The following is a 7,578-nucleotide window of genomic DNA, read 5'->3' as shown; positions in this document are numbered from 1 at the left end:
TCCTTTCCAAACCAACAAGCAGAAAGGACTCCTTCCCTCCCAATCTTGCCTGGCTCTGTGAACTCTGCCCATGGTCCAGGCGTGTGCTGCTCATCTAGACTGTGGTGTGGAAAGCGCTGAGCTACGGCCAGTTACCTGGAGCCTGTGGAGTTAGCACTGCTGGGAAGCAGGACTGACCCAAGTGGCTTAGGACTCCTTCCGATATTCCCTGTCCCAGCCACCTCGTTACCCCTGCCTGCCAATCAGTTTTGCATCAATAAACTTTATGTTCCTGGCTTTGTGAGATGAATGAAAGGCGAGCAGCTGAAGTGTGATCTCTGACCTTGGCACGTAAACAGCCTACAGATTGGACTTGACAGTTAATAAAGGAAAGGTTTTGCCATTCTCTGATGCCTTTTGCCTTGATTAGATTAAGCATTCATAAGCTTTGGGGAAATCGTCAATTGGAAGAGGAAGACCCCACAAGACAGTAATTCACATTTCTACTCGTACAACCGTTCAGACTGTCAGCCCCTCAGTCAATAGTCACTGACATTGGTGCTGTCCTAGTACCTGAGTTCAGCTCTGTGCTAACCACTCTGCAGCACAGGGGCCTCGAGAATTCCTGAAGCCCACCTGTGCCCTCCTGGAAGAAGCGTCCAGCTTGGCAGTCAGGAGCATTCACTTTGGTTCAGCCAAATCTGAACTTGAACCCTAATTCTGCCGAGTGACCTTTGGCAAGTTATTTAACCTGTCTGCCCTCAGTTTCCTCTTGGGGTTAATAATACCCACTGCCAAGGGTTGTCATCAGGACTAAGTGAGACCATCTGCGCAAGGCTTGCAGGGCCTGATGCTCAGCTGCCAGCCAGACGTGCAGGTCCCAGCACAGAGCACACAGCTTGCTGGGCAGGCTCTTAGGCTGGAGGCTCCTTCCCTTCCCGACGCGCTGCCAGCCATGGGGAGCTGATGATGATCTCCATGGTCTCTGCTTTCCACGGTCTGAGAGACCTACTGCTGACTGTGTGTTTAGTTTCTTCATCTATAAAAGGAGTAGTGGTGATAGCCCCCTGGGGGGATCAGGGAAGTACCTGGCACAGACGCCTGCAAAGGCACTTTGCCGAAGGAAAGGACTATGGGAACGTTAGATGCTGGTAGCAGCCTCTGGCTTGTCATCGGATGCCACTGCAGCCCTGCAGGCTGTCTTTAATAATAGGTATTTTAAAATTCCTAAACCCACTTCATGCTATATTTGCCCACACATGGAGGTTTATTCAGTGTTAATCACATTAATGTGCTGTTTCATTTCACGCTGTGCAATGCCAGCTTCCATGAGAGCCCGGAGACAGCAGAATTTACTCTCCAAGGGACCTCGTACTGTGTTTACCCACACGTTGTCAAGGCATCTCAGAGCCCCAGCGACCTCTGGGCCACCCCCTTTTTCCCCCGGGGTGCCCTCAAGCCTTAAGTAGTCTTCAAGTGTCTCTCTTACCTCTTGGCTTTTACCCTCAATTAGAAACCTCTTAGGCAAGTGTCCAATTTTTACTACCCATCTTGAATCCTTAAACCAGCCAAACACGTGCTACTCAGTAAAAGCAGCCCATCAGGGGTCATAAGAGGCCCTGCGTGAACAGGAGTTTGCAGCATCCTTTGAGAGCCCCTGGTTCAGTTCCTCTCATGTTACAGACAGAAGCACTGAGTAGCAGAGGTGTGCGGACTGAGCCTCTCTCCTCTGCTGGCCCCTGCGCTAAGCTGGCGAATAATCTCCCTTCAGATCTGAAGCATAAAACAACAAATGTGTCCATTTTTTCTTGGCTCTGTGCCCCAATCTTCTTGAAACAACTACTTGCCCCTCCTAATTCTTGTCAGCTGAGAGCCTCAGACCCTATTTCCTGCAGGAAAGTATGCCCTCCGCCGCTGACCCCAGGGCCCGGCACAGCTCCTCAGCACAGTGTCCCCTCCGGGCTTGGGGCCACCCATTTGCCTTCCCAAGGATTTCACCCCGAACCTTCCACCCACTTCTTATATCATCAATTTCTCCCTTTCCACTGGAGCATTCCTGTCAGCAACTATGCTGGCTCTCATTTTAAATATTTTGGTATAAAACCCTCTCTTGACCTCACCATCCTCTACAGGTACTGTTACCAGGACAACTCTCCTTGACAACTTGGCTGTTTCCACTTCCTCTTCACCTGCTGGTCACTCTTTTTTTTTTTTTTTTTGAGTAAATGGGTATTTATTTTTTGTTGAAAATTTCCAATCAAATGGAATTGCTTAATTCAAAAAAAAACATATTTTTTTCTCTTTAAACACTATGATCTCATTTTTAACTCTGGAGGCACCTAGAAACAAAATACTGGATCCACCAGAGAAAACGGGACAATAAAAGCATCAGAAGTTCAAGTCAGCTATGGAATAATTCCTGGTAGCTGGCAGATCTCAGTTCTAAACAGAAATGTCCCAGAACCTGTCGGGTTTGACAAAGTTTCTTAGAGCTGGGGATTTGGAAAAGTTGAACTCCACTAAATTCTTTCCCAATTGTTTCCAGCAGAGGGAAGATAAGGCTGATCCATCAAATGAACATCCAAAGAAACATTTAAGAACATGTTTAACTAGTACTCAGTATGTGAGATTATTAAGTAATAACTGAATACATATAGGTTACTTGTCACTGCTACAATATTTTCTGAAGGATGCTGAGCTGTAAGCAAGATCTTTTTCTGCTAAAGTCCAGGAACTTTTTGCTAAAGTTGACACTGATGTCTTTTCTCTGCTTGCCTCCCAGGCTTGTTTTTTAGGATAGCTAGGGGTTTGCTGTTTTCCCTTGAGGCCTTAAGCGTAACATCACGGCTGGTGTTTCACTCAAATATTCTCAAGTTGTTGTAGTAGCTGTCGTGATGAGACTGTCTGACCCATTACACACACACTCAACTCAAAAATGCAGTCATTTTCCAAGGCGGAGCACAGCTCACTGCAGATAGTTGTGAACCAAGTAAGTCTCAGTGGGGTGGTTTTCCTTGTTGAGATCCCAAATTCTGATGGTCAGACAGTGTCTGGTCACGAGACTCCCACTGTGGCTGAACTTCATATCCAAAATCAAAGAGATTATTTGAGAGAAAATGACCTGCTACTTGGATCGTCCAGCTCTTCAAAAACTTCAGGTCATGGAGGGTCTCCTGACTGGGGGGCAGGGGTTGTGGGTGTGTGTAGGGGGGCAACCAGGGCTCATTGTGAGCACAAGGAGACCGATGGCAAATGTACTGGGAACACTGACCTGCATGAGCTCTCCTGGAGGCCCCAAGACCTGGCCCCACCCCACAGCCCGCAGGCACCAGCGCTGGAGGCCTCAGGAGCACAGCCCTGCCAGCTCACTAATTTTTTTAAGTAAAAGTTTAAACCTACAGAAAAGTTGAAAAACTACTGCACTACCCCTTACCTGGATTTTCCAATTATCATTCTGCCACATATGCTATCTCTTTCTAATAAATATTATACCTATACACATACCTATATATAACATGTGGGTGTGCATGCTAAGTCACTTCAGTCATGTCTGACTCTTTGTGACCCTGTGGACAGTAGCCCGCCAGGCTCCTCTGTGCATGGGATTCTTCAGGCAAGAATAACAAGTGGGTTGCCATGCCCTTCTCCAGGGGAATCTTCCCAACCCAGGGATTGAACCTGAGTCTCTTATGTCTCCTGCATTGGCAGGTGAGTTCTCTACCACTAGAGCTACCTGGGAAGCCATATATAACATACAAGCAATTTACATATATTACACACAATACATGTATATACATATATGTGTTAGTCACTCAGTCATGTCTGACTCTGTGTGACCCCATGGACTGTAGCCTGCCAGGCTTCTCTGTCCATGGAATTGTCTAGGCAAGAACACTGGAGTGGGTTTCCATCTCCTTCTCTAATACACATGTATAATTTGTTGTTATTGTTGAACCACTTGAAAGTGTCAGGCATTTTGCTCCTTCAACCCTAAATATTCCAATAAACACCAACGCGTGTATCTCCTAAGCATCAGACCTGTATTACATATGGAAACTGCACAACTCAGATGGGACTCCAACCCAGCCAAAACTGACCGGGACTTGAACCCACTGTCTTTTAACTGAGAGTGCACATCTGGTCTCAGGATTTCATGAAGCTTAGGTTCTTAATGTCTTAGTGCAAAAGTAATTTAGCAAGAGGCAAAGTCATAGGTAAGAAAAGGATATTCAGAGATACACCTTCCACAGACAGAATGCCATCCACCTCAAAAGGCAAGAGTAACCCAAAATATGGGGTGGTTTTTTTTTTTTTTGTCATGCTGCTTGGCTTGCAAGATCTTAGTTCCCGGACCAGTGATTCAACCCTGGCCATGGCACTGAAAGTGAAAGTCCTAACCACTGGACCACCCAGGAAGTCTGAGTGTGCCATGTGGATGCTAATATATGGGGACAACAGAGGACGAGATGATTTTTGGATGGCATCACTGACTCAATAGACGTGAGTTTGAGCAAGCTCCGAGAGATGGTGAAGGACGGGGAAGCCTGGCGTGCTGCAGTCCATGGGGTCGCAAAGGGTTGGACACAAATGAGAGACTGAACAAAGACATATCACAGTGAGGGTGTAACAAGGCTCAAGGCCCACTGGAAGGCAAATCTTCCACCATCTTGGGCCTGATCAGTTCTAACTAGTTTTTGTTGTATCCTCAATGGTTATGTCATTCTTTTAAAGGTTATGCCCTGCCCTCTTCCCTCCTGTATCATAACTGCAGACCATTATCACACCCAAGAAATCGAATACTGGTACAATAATCTAATATAAAGTCCATTTCATATTTCTTCATTTGACCCCCAAAGGTCCTCCATGCTGCTGCTGCTGCTAAGTTGCTTCAGTCGTGTCCGACTCTGTGCGAGCCCATAGACAGCAGCCCACCAGGCTCCTCTGTCCCTGGGACTCTCCAGGCAAGAACACTGGAGTGGGTTGCCATTTCCTTCTCCAATGCATGAAAGTGAAAAGTGAAAATGAAGTCGCTCAGTTGTATCCAACTGTTAGCGACCCCATGGACTGCAGCCTACCAGGCTCCTCTGTCCATGGGATTTTCCAGGCAAGAGTACTGGAGTGGGTTGTCATTGCCTTCTCCAGAAGGTCCTCCATAGCTACTTTTTAATCCAGATTTCAGGCAAGGAAGAGGCCTGCCCAAATTTAACTTCCATTTCTACCACTCCACTCAGACTGTCCACAGTCAGGGTGACTTCTTCACCAAACCTAAAAGACCTTCTCCGGCCTTGGCCAGGGGTCACTCATGGCAGTCTCTGCTGGACTTCTGCCTCACCACACATTCAGTTTGCCCCTTCCTTCCTTGATACTTCCCTTCCATCAGTCCTATGAATGTTGGGGGAACCCAGGCCTTTGTTCTGGGCCCTTCCTCTTCAGTTCCCAGGTGGTCTCACCTAGACAGGTGGCTTTAATACCCGCTGCATGCTGATGCCACCCATACTTCCAGCACTGAAGCTCTGACATCCCCCGAATCCAGCCCCATGTATGTATGTTAGTAGCTCAGTTGGGTCTGACTCTTTGTGACCCCATGGACTGTAGCCCACCAGGTTTCTCTATCCATGGGATTTCCCAGGCAAGAACACTGGAGTGGGTTGCCATTTTCTTCTTCAGGGAATCGTCCCAACCCAGGGATCAAAACCAGGTCTCCTGCATTGGAGGAAGATTCTTTACTACCTGAGCCCCAGCTCCAGGTACTCTACTTTCTTCCCAGCATCTCCCCTGTGACATGCCATCAACACACCAACTTAACACATCCAAACAGAGGTCTCAAAGAGTTCTTCTTCCTCATTCAATAACAGCATTCCCCTCACCTCTGTGCAAGGTGTTTATTTAACTTATATGCAGAGTACACCATGAGAAATGCCAGGCTGGATGAAGCACAAGCTGGAATCAAGATTGCCAGGAGAAGTATCAATAACCTCAGATATGCAGATGACACCACCTCTATGGTAAAAAGTGAAGAGGAACTAAAGCACCTCTTGATGAAAGTGAAAGAGGAGAGTGAAAAAGCTGGTTTAAAACTTGACACTCAAAAAACTAAGATCATGGCATCTGGTCCCATCACTTCATGACAAAAAGATGGAGAAACAATGGAAAGAGTGATTTTATTTTCTTGAGCCCCCAAATCACTGCAGATGGTGACTGCAGCAATGAAAATATTGCTCCTTGGAAGAAAAGCTATGACAAACCTTCAGTTCATTTCAGTTCAGCCGCTCAGTTGTGTTCGACTCTTTGTGACCCCATGAACTGCAGCACGCCAGGCCTCCCTGTCCATTGCCAACTCCTGGAGTACACCCAAACCCATGCCCATTGAATTGGTGATGCCATTCAACCATCTCATCCTCTGTCGTCCCTTTCTCCTCCTGCCCTCAATCTTTCCCAGCATCAGGGTCTTTTCAAATGAGTCAGCTCTTCGCATCAGGTGGCCAAAGTATTGGAGTTTCAGCTTCAACATCAGTCCTTCCAATGAACACCCAGGACTGATCTCCTTTAGGATGGACTGATTGGAACTCCTTGCAGTCCAAGGGACCCTCAAGAGTCTTCTCCAGCACCATAGTTTAAAAGCATCAATTCTTCAGCGCTCAGCTTTCTTCACAGTCCAACTCTCACATCCATACATTTCCTTCCCTCCTTGGAAGCAAAGTTATGACCAACCTCAGTTCAGTTCAGTTCAGTTCAGTTGTGTCCAACTCTTTGCGACCCCAATCACAGCATGCTAGGCCTCCCTGTCCATCACAAACTTCTGGAGTCCACTCAAACTCATGTCCATCGAGTCGATGATGCCATCCGGCCATCTTATCCTCTGTCATCACCTTTTCCTCCTGCCCCCAATCAAAAAACCAAAGCTTTGACTAGATGGACCTTTGTTGACAAAGTAATGTCTCTGCTTTTTAACATGCTGTCTAGAAATGTCAATATCCTCAGATATGCAGATGACACCACCCTCATGCAGAAAGTGAAGAGGAACTAAAAAGCCTCTTGATGAAAGTGAAAGAGTAGAGTGAAACGGTTGGCTTAAAGCTCAACATTCAGAAAACTAAGATCATGGCATCTGGTCCCATCACTTCATGGGAAATAGATGGGGAAACAGTGGAAACAGTGGCTGACTTTATTTTTCTGGGCTCCAAAATCACTGCAGATGGTGACTGCAGCCATGAAATTAAAAGACGCTTACTCACTGGAAGCAAAGTAATGACCAACCTGGATAGCACATTGAAAAGCAGAGATATTACCTTGCCAACAAAGGTCCGTTTAGTCAAGGCTATGGGTTTTCCAGTGGTCACGTATGGATGTGAGAGTTGGACTGTGAAGAAAGCTGAGCACCAAAGAATTGATGCTTTTGAACTGTGGTGTTGGAGAAGACTCTTGAGAGTCCCTTGGACTGCAAGGAGATCCAACCAGTTCATTCTAAAGGAGATCCGTCCTGGGTGTTCACTGGAAGGAATGATGCTGAAGCTGAAACTCCAATACTTTGGCTACCTCATGCGAAGAGTTGAGTCATTGGAAAAGACCCTGATGCTGGGAGGGATTGGGGGCAGGAGG

The sequence above is a fragment of the Capricornis sumatraensis genome, chromosome 8, assembly GCF_032405125.1.
Source record: "Capricornis sumatraensis isolate serow.1 chromosome 8, serow.2, whole genome shotgun sequence".
NCBI lineage: Eukaryota > Metazoa > Chordata > Mammalia > Artiodactyla > Bovidae > Capricornis > Capricornis sumatraensis.
The sequence above is the reverse complement of the archived record's forward strand: the minus strand, read 5'-3'. Positions refer to the sequence as shown.